We start from the raw sequence: 13,663 nt of genomic DNA, 5'->3' as shown, positions 1-13,663 counted from the left end.
CAAACTCTAATTTTTCCATCCTTCTTTGGAACCGGCACAACATTTGCTAACCATATAGTATATCGGACGACCCTGATCACATTTGCACTTAGTTGCTATGTGATTTCTTCTTTAATCTTATCACTCATGTCTGTCTTAAACTTCCTTTGTTTTTGTTGGATTGGTGGAAAATTAGGGTATGTGGGAAGCTTATGAACCACTAAATCGGCACTCAAACCCGGCATATCATCATACGACCAAGCAAATACATCTCTGTACTCGAACAAAACTTGAATTATAGCATCTCTAGTCTTTTGTTCAGTATGAATGCTTATTTTTATTTCTCTAGTTTCTTCAGGACTTCCCAGGTTAATTGCCTCAATTTCATTTAAGTTAGGCTTAGGCTTATTCTCAAATTGATCCAATTCTCTTTTTATTTGGACCCAGTTGTTGAGCGAGGTATCTGGACCAACCAACTGAATACTTGCACGGCTAGGGCCCTCACCAACTTGAACCATATTGATCTCATAGAACATATCCTTGAGACCCTGGCAAGCTTCATCAATGTTTTCCTGAATAACAGAATTTTGGACTTCTTCAAATTATTGCTTGACAAAAGAGTAGGCAATGTGAGGAATTGATTTGGACAAATTCCAACTATTCTTTTTGCGGGCCTTGGCTCTATCTATGTCAGCTGATGTTGGTTTAAAACCTAATCCAAAGGTATCTTTCTTCGAAAAAGGAGCAATAGGGTCACAATTCTCTGCAGAGAGGATCCTAATCCTTTTCCTGGTTCATAGTCGTTCCTCAACATCAGCGCAGCTACCATCATGGATGTGGCTGAAAGACGGGGATGCAGAATTGGTTTTCCTTCTTCCAATTGGTCAAACTCAATCACCTGAAAAGCTTGATATATGATAGATTCACACCCTTCCTTGGCCTCGATACATGGAAGGGACGTGTCTTTATAGACAGATGAGCCATCCTCCTCATGAACAACAACTTCTTGCCTGTCATACTCGAATTTGACCATTTGATATAGGGTGGATGGTACAACTCTGGCCATATGGATCCACGGCCTTCCTATAAGAAAATTATAGGAAGTTTCCATATCCAACACTTGAAAGACAATGTAAAAATCGACCGGGCCGATTGTCATGGTGAGTTCGATTTTCCCAATAGTGTCTCTTCTTGAACCATCAAAAGCTCTGATGCTGACATTACTAGTCTGAATTTTGTTAGTGTCAATGTTCAGTTGTTGTAGAGTAGAAAAAAGGCATACATCTACACTTGAACCTCCGTCAATCATAACTCATTTTACGTAGTGCCCTTCACATTTCACCATAAGATGCAAAGCTCTATTGTGCCCAGCCCTTCCTCAGGCAAATCATCATCGCTGAAAGTAATTCTATTTACTTCAAAGAATCTTTTAGCCCTTTTTTCTAGCTGATTCACTGTTGTCTTTTCTGAGACATATGCCTCGTTCAGAGTTTTGATCAACACACGGCGATGCTCTTCCGAGTGCAAAAGCAAAGATAACAAAGATATCTGACCAGGGGTTTTCCTTAGTTGGTCAATGATTGAGTAGTCTTGCATTTTCATCTTCTTAAGGAATTCCTCCACTTCTTTTTCTGCAACGGGTTCTTTCACTGGCAAGTGACTTTCCCTGGCTTGCTTAGCTTTTCTCAATTCCTCTGGTGAGTAGTACCTTCCAGAGCGGGTCAAAACCCCACATTTAATCTGTTTCTTCAACTATCATTTTTCCTCTGTATGTCATGACAGTCTTGTTATAATTCCAGGGAATAGCTTTTGTGTTTATCACTGGGACTTGTGCAACAAGTCGGATCACAACTAGCTCTGTTATATTTTTCAAACTATTATTCGGAACGATCTTTTGAATGACCCAAGGGATGTAAAGTTTTGGCCCACCCAATTGAACCTCAAGATATTTTGTGCTTCCAGGGACATAGAGAATCGTTGTTTCAGAACCTGCCAAGTTCAAACTAGAATTCGCACCTTTCACAATCAATGGTGACAATTGTGATGGGCTCACTATCACTTTTTGTTCTTGCCCTATGCTTCCAACATCCATCTCTGTCTTGCTAGACTGCTTATAATCCCGATCATCAAAAAATTTCCCAATAAAATGTGTATTATCATAAGCTGGGAGCGGATTGTTTATGATATTAGGAGTATCCTCATTGTTTGTTACCACAATTACCTTTGCTTCAATCAAATTTTCAATGGTTTTCTTTAATGTCCAACAAATTTTGGTACTACGACCTTGGGTGTTAGAGTGATACTCACATCTTGCATTGGAGTCAAAACCTTTTGAATTTGAATTCACATAATGTGGCATGATAGGTTCAATCAACTTCAACTGCATCAACTTTCGATATAGGCTTGTATACGATTCCCCAATTGGGGTGAACTATTTCTTTGGCTCTTGTTCTCTTACATATTCCTGTCGGGGACGAGGATTATCTGGCGCCTAAAAATTTGGCCGGAGTTGACGGGAGCCTTGTGGAATCGGTGCCCGCCATTGCTGGTGATTGGGAGGCCTAGCATAAGCCTGAGCATTAAACACTGTGTATTGTTGCGGGGGAACTGAGTACCGGGGACCCTGAGGTGGATAGTAATGTTTAGGAGAATTGGATTGTCCTTGTTGGAATTGCACATAAGAAGGAGCTATTCCTCTTTGAATGCCCCCAAACCTTGATGCCATCATGGATCCTTCCTCTTTCTTTTTTCGATTTCCGAAACAGCCTGACCCTCTTTGAATTGCTTGTATGGTCGCCTTAAGGGCTGCCTGACTCACAATTTTGCCTGACTTCATGCCATTCTCAACTCTTTCACCAATCTTAATCGCCTCAGCGAAAGGTTTACCAATGGCGGCCAACATGTAATGGAGGTAATCAGGATCATGAACTTGGAGAAAATAGTCAATCATTTCTGCCTCTTTCATTGGTGGTTTGACCCTAGAAACCCGCTCTTTCCATTTGATTGCATAATCTCTGAAGCTTTCTGTTTGTTTCTTCTTTATGTTGACGAGAGAGGAGCGGTCTGGAACTATATCAATATTGTACTGAAACTGTTGGACAAAATCTTGAGCCATATCGTTCCAAACATGCCAGTGAGATATGTCTTGATCTATGAACCGCTCTGAAGCAATTCTTGTCAAACTTTCCCCAAAATAAGCCATGAGTAATTCTTCTTTGCCTCCTTCTCCCCTTAATTGGTTACAATACCTCTTCAAATGGGCAACGGGATCACCATGCCCATCATACTTGTCAAACTTGGGGGTCTTGAAGCCGGGTGGCAAATGAACATGGGGGAACATGCATAGATCGTTAAACAAAATACTCTTGTGGCCTCCCAAACCCTATATGTTTATCATGGTTTGTTCCAGGCTCTTCATTTTTCTGGTCATTTCCTTTTGTTACATATTTTTGTCGGGCTTTTCGATCACGATTGGGAACACGTTCTGAGGAGTATGCTTGTATGAATCTGGAATCTTGAAAGCCAGTTTTGGAGAGTAATGTTGGTAATCATGAGCATTTAGTTGTTGATCATTGTTGGACTTTTGAGCAAGATTCGGTTGAGGAACAGTGAAAGTAGGGACAATGGGTATAGTAGGTGGGTCATTTCTGAGGGGTGCGGTTGGAGGATGTGGAATGGAGGTACTGGGGATAGTGGGAAGGTTAATGCTCGGACTAAATCCAGGTTGGTACAATGGGTTACTTGTTATGGAGATGGGCACTTGATTTGCAACTGACACATTATGAAGATTATCGGAAGGCCCTATAGGTAGTGAGGGCGGTGCCTATCCATTCACCCAAGCTTGGTACATCTCTGCCAATTGTTGTTTCAATACTCTTACTTCTTCAACCAGTCTTGTACCTTGTTCGACCAATTGTCCATGGACATCATCATTATCTGACTCATTCTCACTGTTGTTTGCCATTCTACTTTTTCCTTTTGATCTCGTGTTGTAAGGGTGAGTCGCCAGTTTAAACCACAAACCAACCACCTCTGTTTAACTCTATCTTTTAAAATGACAAACAACAAATGTGTTAGAGTTAGGCATTTTGCAGATATTAATCACACATAGTATGTCATGCACCTAGTGCCATTTTCATTTTCAAAATGATCTTGGATGGCTTCATGCTTCATCCCGGCTTATTGGTTTATTTCCTCGTGAATTTAACGCTCTTTTCTTTTCTTTCCTCTTTTTTTTCATTTCTTTTTTAGATTAATTATGGCTATGATCGCATCCGATGAGAATTGCCTACGTATCATGACGCTGCATGTATCAGACCATTACGTAGTTCAGGGGAGAAATAATAACAATTTTGATTTTTTGATTTTTTTTTTAAAAAGGTAAAATAGAACAGACTAAAATATTTTTCATTCATTTTCAACCAAGTTTTTATATACAATGAGAGAAAAGGAAATATATAGAAACTGACTCTACTGACTCTAAAGACATGAACATGACTAGAATAAAATAAACATTGATAAGAATAAAAGACTCCAGATATAAAATTAAAATGCGACAAACGAAAATGAAACTAAAAGCTAATTGATTGCACTAAAACTTTAGTCTTCAATGGTCTTCTTGCTTAAATTGATATCATCAATTATCTGCATCTCTTGGCCTCCATTCTCCCCCCAAAGTCTCGTACAAAATTTGAAACACCACTGGCAACTGTGGGACGAGGGCACATGCCTGTTGACCAACTTTCTCATTGTTTAGATGGCGATGATCATCATGAATATATGCTATTTTTTCTGCGAATCGAAGTACTTGCTCTCTTGCTTGCCCCATATTAATGTGACAATTCTGCAACCACATCTGGGTAGTGTTGAGGGGGTGCCCCATTTGAGCCTCCCGCCCCTCATATTCTTCAATGCGACGGTTTAGCACACCTCTCTCAATCATTCACTGACGCCGCTCTGCCTCGAAATCTGCATGTTGATGACCCCTCTTCTGCCTTTTTATTTATTCTAATTGTGCATGAAGCTGACCCTTTGAGCGTATCCAGTGGGCCCTTTCTCTTTCAAATTGCTCTTTCTGCTGATCAAACTCCAATTGTTGTTGGTGCGCGTCCTCTTCAATAATACTCAAGTCTTCTTGCAGCTTATGTATTTCAGCATTTTTGTTCGCCTCAACTCTTCTGACTAAACCAATTGTCTTTTCAAGTCGTGAACCTTCCATGTTTCCTTATTTTCCTTTTATTTCAATTTTCCCACATTTCTTTCAAAATTGCATTCTAGGCCATACAAGTGAAACAGAAATCCCAACTTAACCCACTTGCCTCCTAAACCTTCATATTGTCCGTAATTTATGTTCAGGAGCTTCAGAAACTTACCCACATTCACATTTTTTGGTACTATGGGCCTTTGGCGGCGAAGATTGCGGCCCCACCCTTGAAAATGTGTGATTTTCTCCAAGGTCGGAGTCATTTCACAGTCGGTAAAACGGAACACATTGTTTTCAGGATCCTAGTACGGAATCAAAGCTTCGATCACATCCCTCATGGGCTTGATTGTCATCATGTGAACCAAATTTCCCAAGTAATTCTTTATTTGGTTTCGCTCATATTCCTTAAAGACTCTCCACCAATCCCACAACAACTGTGGTATCTGATCGACAATTAGAAAATCCGGTATCCCTTCTGATTTGGGCCTCTTTTCAGATTTACCTCTTTCTCCACTCATGGTGTACCTGTTTACCCAGACACGAGGTTAGGCTTTAATCAAATATATTATTGACACAAAACATCTGATTTCTTGGGCTCAAACTGACTATTTTTTCGTAAAAACAAGTGAACAGAAAAAAACTGGCCTCTTTTGTTAAAACGACCATTTCGCATTTCTAAGGAAGGTTTCAAGGCTATTTCGACAAAAGGACCGGACACATGGACAATACTAGTCAAAAGAGATAAAACTAACAAAGTGACTATATTATTATTATTATTATTTGAAAAAAAAAATAATAGTCCATAGACAAATTATATTTGTTTTTATTTTAATTAATTCATTTTTAATGGGGTTGAACCTGATGAAGGTTGCCTACGTATCTCATATCCGGTGAGAATCAAACCCGTGTAGTTTAGTTTAAATAAATAAATAAATAACCATTTTGAAAATTGTGATTTTACACGTTAGAACCCTTCAAAATTTTATTTTTTAAAAAACAAAAATGAGGTTTTTATGAAACTTTTGAGGAAATTTTCTCTTTCTCTCTTCCCTATTCAATTAATCTATCCTAAAGTCGGTCAACATTTCAGTAAAGCCTACCAAATAATTTTACATGTAGCACAGAAAAATAAACGTGTTGGCCTGAAAAATTGGTACTCGTCCTAGACGGGTCCGGCCCCTGTGCCGAGTCCCGTTAAGTCCAATGCACATGATGCAAATAAAGCGTAGCCTACTAGGGATATTCATTACTGGTGGCTTGTTCTTCTAAGTTTTTAAATCCTAAAGAAGATGGTATCTAGATCTGGCTTACCCGGGTGGACGACCCGAGCCGAGGAGCGTCAAGTGTCACCAGTAGTAGAACAGCACTAGCTAGCTAACTGCTCTCCCGCCTAAACATGTGTGACTAAATTCTTCACCAGAAGCTGGTAGGCTAACTGGCTTTATCTCAAGACAGAAATTTTGTGATGCTGGTAGGCAAACACAATATAACTACCTATCAGAAGACTCAGAGGGGTGCGAGAGAGGATACAATTTATATCACAGTTCACATAAATATTAAAGCGGTAAATAAGCGACAAATAGAACATTAGGCTCCCAAACACAATAATATCCAAAATATGATAAAAGCCAAATAAGAATCAATATACATAGCTCGAATTCTTATTAATTGTTCCCCAGTGGAGTCGCCAGAGCTGTCACACCTCTTTTTTGCCACACAAACCTTATTACGAGGTTGAGTTAGAGGAGTTTTTCCAATTAAAGTGACGATTTGAAAAGTGTTTATTTATTATTTGGAGTCGCCACTTGGAATTGAGTTTTGGTGTTTTAAGTCACCTTTTATTTGAATCCCTCATCAAACGGAAGATTTGACTCCTTATTTATGGTCTACGAAAACAAAAGACTGAGTAAGGAATTCTATTGACCGAGGGGAAGGTGTGAGGCATCCCTCGAGTCCCGTGATTCTAGCACGGTCATTTTTATTGACTTATGTCCGGCTAAAATCAATTCTTGGATATTCTTGTATTTTTATTGATTATGGTTTGCCTATTATCACTTAATTAATTATTATATTTTATTAATTGTGTTCACCAAGATGTGGTACGCACACAAGGTACTTCTTTGAAATTAAATGTTAAACCAAGGTACGGAATGTACACGTGGTTATAACATAATTATTTTAAATTTAAAGGTATCGAGACGCGGAATGCGCACATGATCCTTTTATTATTTAAGCATATCAATCTAATATTTAAAGTGCGTCTAAAATGTTTCTAGCGTATTCATGATTTGTTTCTTTCCTAAGTTTGAGATTATTTTGAGGCCATGATTTTTTGGATATATGGTTATGGAAGGAATATGAAAACTTTTTGATAAATTATTTACAAGGTCGATTATACCACTAAGTTATAAAATAAAAATAAAATTGTGACTAACTTGTTCCTAGCGAATTTGGCAGATTAAAAGAGAACAGAGACAATATACCAAAAGCAATAAAAATATTCTTATTCCCAACTCTCATCTCAGTCATATCCAAATAATTTTTCACATCTATTTATCAATAAAGCTAATAGCTCTCTTAATAACGAGCAAGGTTCCATCACAACACAAAAATGAGATGCGGTAACAAATACCTGGATACATAGAAAATGGCTAATAACAGGTGGATCTAAATACACATAAATAACAAAATTTTAAAAAATTCGTCTTGACTTTGCGCTACACTAAACTGGACAGTGTGCCGAACTCAATTCACCCAACTTTTATATAGGTTTACCAAATGGCCATTCCTTCTAAAATTGTTTACTCAAATCTCGACTTAGGTCGTAGGGATTTAGCACCTCATAAACAAGCTTAAAAATATTATCATTTTCATCTTGAACAAAATTAACGAAGCCGAACTTACTTAATGAGAACATATCTATACAATGAGATTATTCATTTAAGACTAAGATGAGTTGAAATATATAGTAAAGAACAACCTAACAAAGTATAATTACCTCAACCAAACACAAAGTTGATAGGCATGATGTACTGCACTTGATCACGAATTTGGTAATGTCTAAGACTTAAACTGCTAAAAACAAAACTAACGAACCTAACAAATGGGGTAAGAATTGACAAATTAAGATCTTTAAATAATTCACAAAGTATGACTAAAGGGAGACTACCACTCCTAGTATATTGATTCATATGAGAAAACTCAGAAAGTAACTTAGGAAAGTTTTACATATTATTATTATCTCCGTTAGTCTATTCTATTGAATCATCCTATTCCCTCGTATATTATGCATAGAAATACACACATCTAAATAGCTTAGATATTCTTTGAACTAATTTAGTGAAACATATCAAATCAAAAGGAAACTTCACAACAAATCATTCAAGGAGGAACAAGAGATGTTCAAAATAATTATCTCATTCATCATCGTCAGGTATTATTAGCAAAAGGAAAGTGGGGAAGAACGGACCTTAAGGAGATTTTAGTATATATAGAAAGAATCTGGAATACAACAACTTTCGGCGACTAAATTAGATCAATAAAAGTGAACCACGACCAAAACACGAACCTCAACGGCGATAAACTCGAGCAAACCCGCAATCTTTCGAACTCGGACCACAAAGATAGAATTTTTGTTTGTTTTGATAAAAGGAAAACAGAGGTGGTGTCTTTCTTTTTGAACTAGAGCTTCATCCGAAGAAGAAAGTCATACTTTTTCCTTTATGTTTTCTCTCAATTTTCGTCCTTTTCTTTTTTCTTCTGAAGTGTGTTATATAGATGTGTATGTTGTATAACTGATGTGAGGAATGGTGAGAAGAATGGGAGAAATGGGAAGTGAGGGTGGATATGTGGGGATACGTGAGGGATATGTGGGAAAATGGAGATTATGGTATTTTATTTTTAAAGTAAAAATCAGATTTTAAATAAAGTTTGATAACAAACTTTATCACTTTAACGTGATTTTACTTCATTTTTGATTTTATTTTTGTCTTTTATTTTAAAAACTAATTAAATTATGAAGATAAGAAGAATAACCAACAATTCTTACAACATAAGAAAATTAAATATTTACATGTACTTTAAATGATACTAAGAAAGATTCTATAGCTTGCTTAATAAAAATATTAATTAAAAGAAAGCAAATATATTTGTTTTTTGAAAAACATTCCTTTTCTCTTTATAAATAGAAACAAAGTTTCTCAAATAAAATCTATTAAAAGTAAAACAAAAATTTAAATATTAAGACTAGACCTAAAAGATATATTTACACTAAAATAGTATTGAATTTGGGTGTGGTAAAACATTAGTTGTTCACGGATAACTCACGTGATATAATAATATCTGGATCCGCACGGCCAACTCACATGCTATAATAATATCTGGATTCGCACGGCCAACTCACATGCTGCACGGCCAACTCACGTGCAATAGTATAATATATAAATTCGCACGGCCAACTCACGTGCAATAGTATAATATATAGATCCGTACGGCCAACTCACGTGCAATAGTATATTATATAGATCCGCACGGCCAACTCACGTGCAATAGTATAATATATAGATCCGCACGGCCAACTCACGTGCAATAGTATAATATATACAAAGCCAACATGGCATGCTGCGGCGTTCAGCCCGATCGCAAAAATATCCTCACAATCAAGCCCTCGGCCTCCCTCACTCATCAATCTCTCCAGTCTCTCTTTCATGGGCTCACAAAGTCATGAGAATAGCCCAAAAATGATGATATGATGTATCAATAAATAACAATAGAGACTGAGATATGATATGCAATGAAATGAATATGACTGAATATAAATTTTTATTTTAAAAATAAATATTCTACAACAATATGACCTCTGTGGGTCCCAATCATACTGGCACATAGCCTCAACATGATTTTTAATATGCTTTTCAGCTCAATTTCTTTAACTCATAAAATCGCATGGAAAATGCCAAGATCATTTAACTACAAACTTCCACAGAAACAATTATGTCATAATTTGTATAGTGCCCGCCCACACGCCCGTCACCTAGTATGTGCGTCACCTCCCAACAATTCACGAAATACATATATTCAAGGTTCATACCCTCAACTCCAAGATTAGAAGAGTTACTTACCTCGAACAAGCCAAATCCAATGCCGAGCAAGCTAAACAATGCTCCAGAAATCCCATTATGCGCGTATCAACTACCAAACGGCTCGAATCTAGTCAAAATAATTTGATTCAGCCCATAAAAATTATAGGAATTAATTCCATATTAAAATACTAATATTTTCCAAAAATCCAAAATTGCGCCCCAAAAATCACATGTGGGGCCCATGTCTCGGAATCCGGTAATAATCACAAAATCCAAACCCCCATTCAACCACGAGTCCAACCATATCAAAATTACTCAAATTCGACCACAACTCGGCCTTCAAATCCTCAATTTAAACTGAGAGGGTTTTCAAACTTTTTCAACTTAATTCACCAATTAAATGAAAAACATACCATGGATTCGGGAAAATCGCCCAAACATCGCCTAAATCCGAGCTCCAAATCGTTAAAACTCCAACTTTCTGAACTTCAACTTTCTGTCCAGGCCTCTCTTCTTCGTGAACGCGACAGGTCCCTCACATTCGCGAAGCACAACTCGACTGCCCACAAATTTAACTCTTCGCGAACGCGACCACGGCTTCGGGAACGCGACCGCCACTTCGCGAACGCATAGAACAAGAACCCGGGGTCCGCAATCGCCTCACTCCTCTTCGCGAACGCGATACCTCTCACGCGTTCGCGATGCACACACAGACCATACCTTCGTGTTCGCGTCCTCCCCTTCACGAATGCGAAGAACAAAACCTCACACTCAGAAAACACTCTTCGCGAACGTGAGGGCCCACTCGCGAACGCGAAAGAGAAAATCAGAAAAATGCAACAAGAGATATGAGCAATCTCACCAAGGCCAAAAATGATCCATTAACCCCCCCGGACCTCAACCAAATATACCGACAAGTCCTAAAACATGATACGAACTTAGTCGAACCCTTAAATCACCTCAAAAATTGCTAAAAGCATGAATTACACCCCAATTCAAGCCTAATAAACTTTGAAATTTCTAGATTCTACAAACGACTCCGGAACCTACCAATTCACGTCCGATTGCCTTAAATTTTGCACACAAGCCATAAATGACATAACGGAGGTATTCAAATTTACAGAATCGGATACCGACCATAATATCAAAAAGTCAACCCCCCTGTCAAGCTTCCCAAAAATTCAACTTTCGGCATTTCAAGCCTAATTCCACTACGAACCTCCAAATAAATTTTCGGACACGCTCCTAAGTCCAAAATCACCATACGGAGGTATTGGAATCATCAGAATTAAATTCCGAGGTCGTTTACACATAAATCGACATTCGGTCACTATTTTAACTTAAGCTTTAAACCTTGGATGTAAGTGTTTCAATTCATTCCAAAACCTCACCGGAACCGAACCAATTGCCCCGGCAAGTCACACAACAACTGTAAAGCCCAATTTGAGTCGTAATTGGAGGAACGGGGTTGTAGTACTCAAAATAACCGGTCGAGTCGTTACATTCTCCCCCACTTAAACATATGTTCGTCCTCGAACGTGCCAAGAGTTGTTTCCAAGCCATCAAATCATTGTTCCATCTTACCACACACGTACTCGGGGGTGAACCCACGTCACCCTATTCCACAGAGGCTTGACTACACAATACAACTGAAAATCATTAATGTAACCTTAACCCATAAACCTTGGAGTTTAATTTCCAACCTTTAGAATTTCTTTTAAGATACAAATCTTACATTTACATACCGTATAAGTCTGAACAAGTTGCATCGAGCTATAACTATAACCCCAGATATAATCAACCAACATATTACACAACTAGCATGCTCATAGCACCATTCCTGATCGCAGTGACTACTCCAAAACCACCAACATACTAGTATTAAACCCACATCGAACCAAACCTTATCCCAAAACCTTCGTACACTGTTGATAATAAAAGAAACACGTAGAATCTCGTAACCCCTTATCAGACCAACAAGTCATGGAGATCTCTCGCCCCAACCGGAACCATAATCACTTTCTGAGCCGACTTTCAATATTATACTACCGAATATACCGAAATTAAACCTGATAGTACCCATTCCAAGTCCAATGACCTTATATTACTAAACATAATTGTTCCACAGACATACCGCACCAATATAACTCGGAGCCACAACTCGTGCCATCCGTGCACTAATACGCAACAATTCAAATGTACCCAGTCATGGAAAATGACTCAAATGAGAGAACTGCCCCGCCAGATTAACAAGTACCTCTCCAACGAAACACTGAAAATTCATCATACACCGTAGAACCATCACCCAATTATAACACGAGGCTCATATTATATACCCCGAGATACCCTGCTCCAAATTAATTACGACGGAGAGGCAATTGACAAAAATACCACACAAAACCTGAAAGGACATAACAATTACGTTATCGATCACGTAATACCCAAATACTCATCACACTCAAATTCCGCTAAAAAGCTCAAATAGAACCGCACCATCTGTGCACATAACCAATGAATCACAACTCCTCGTAGAATAAAGGAATAACTCACAGATCATTTGAGAACACGAATAAGTTCAACATCAACCAAATGACACATCCCTCAAAACAGCAGTATGGAACCAACCATTCCGGTTCGGTGTAGAATACACATCTTAATTGGGCCTATCAATGGACCCCCAAATCAACTATGGTCACCCAGAGTAGATAAATAACCCTCCAAAATTTCACCGCGACTAATTCATAATACATCCTATCATCTGATTAGCTTCGGCCACGACTTCACAGTCCGCAACCATGTACAATCTGCTCCTGAAACTCCCAAATTCCAAATTCATAGAACACGTAAATCACCATATTTGATTCCATCTCCATCGCCTGAATGCCTAACACCTCTCTCATACACGATCATCCCACGAGAAATACTTTAAAAGTTCTTCCGTGCCACTTGACAAAATTTGAATAACACAGTCTATCAACCATGTGAGTACCGCAATACTAATTTATACATCTGTAAGTCAAAATACAATGCGCCTTCTGAAGTCCGCTCCTTTCTCATACAACACCAATAATTTACATACCATTTTAGTTAGAAACCTTTCTCTTGCTTCTTTCCAGGAGGAAATCACAATACACAACACGTTCTCCACACCGGTAGAAACCATCAAGAATACTTTGGAATCCATTTGCACATAATCAAGCCCTTAAAACTAAATTCCTCTAACTCGACCAAGCCACGCAGGTCGCCAAGTCCAGGTGTATTTCCACAAAGCACCTGTAGAAAACCCCCACATTATAAGCACCCAAAGAACCGATCATATCCATTACTATACTGGTCCAACCTACTACCCAGTTGTCCTATTTTCTCCGAGTCCCTTCCGAATTTGTCTTCAGATTGATAC

Source organism: Nicotiana tabacum, chromosome 20 (assembly GCF_000715075.1).
Source record: "Nicotiana tabacum cultivar K326 chromosome 20, ASM71507v2, whole genome shotgun sequence".
In the NCBI taxonomy this organism is placed as follows: Eukaryota; Viridiplantae; Streptophyta; class Magnoliopsida; order Solanales; family Solanaceae; genus Nicotiana; species Nicotiana tabacum.
The sequence above is the reverse complement of the archived record's forward strand: the minus strand, read 5'-3'. Positions refer to the sequence as shown.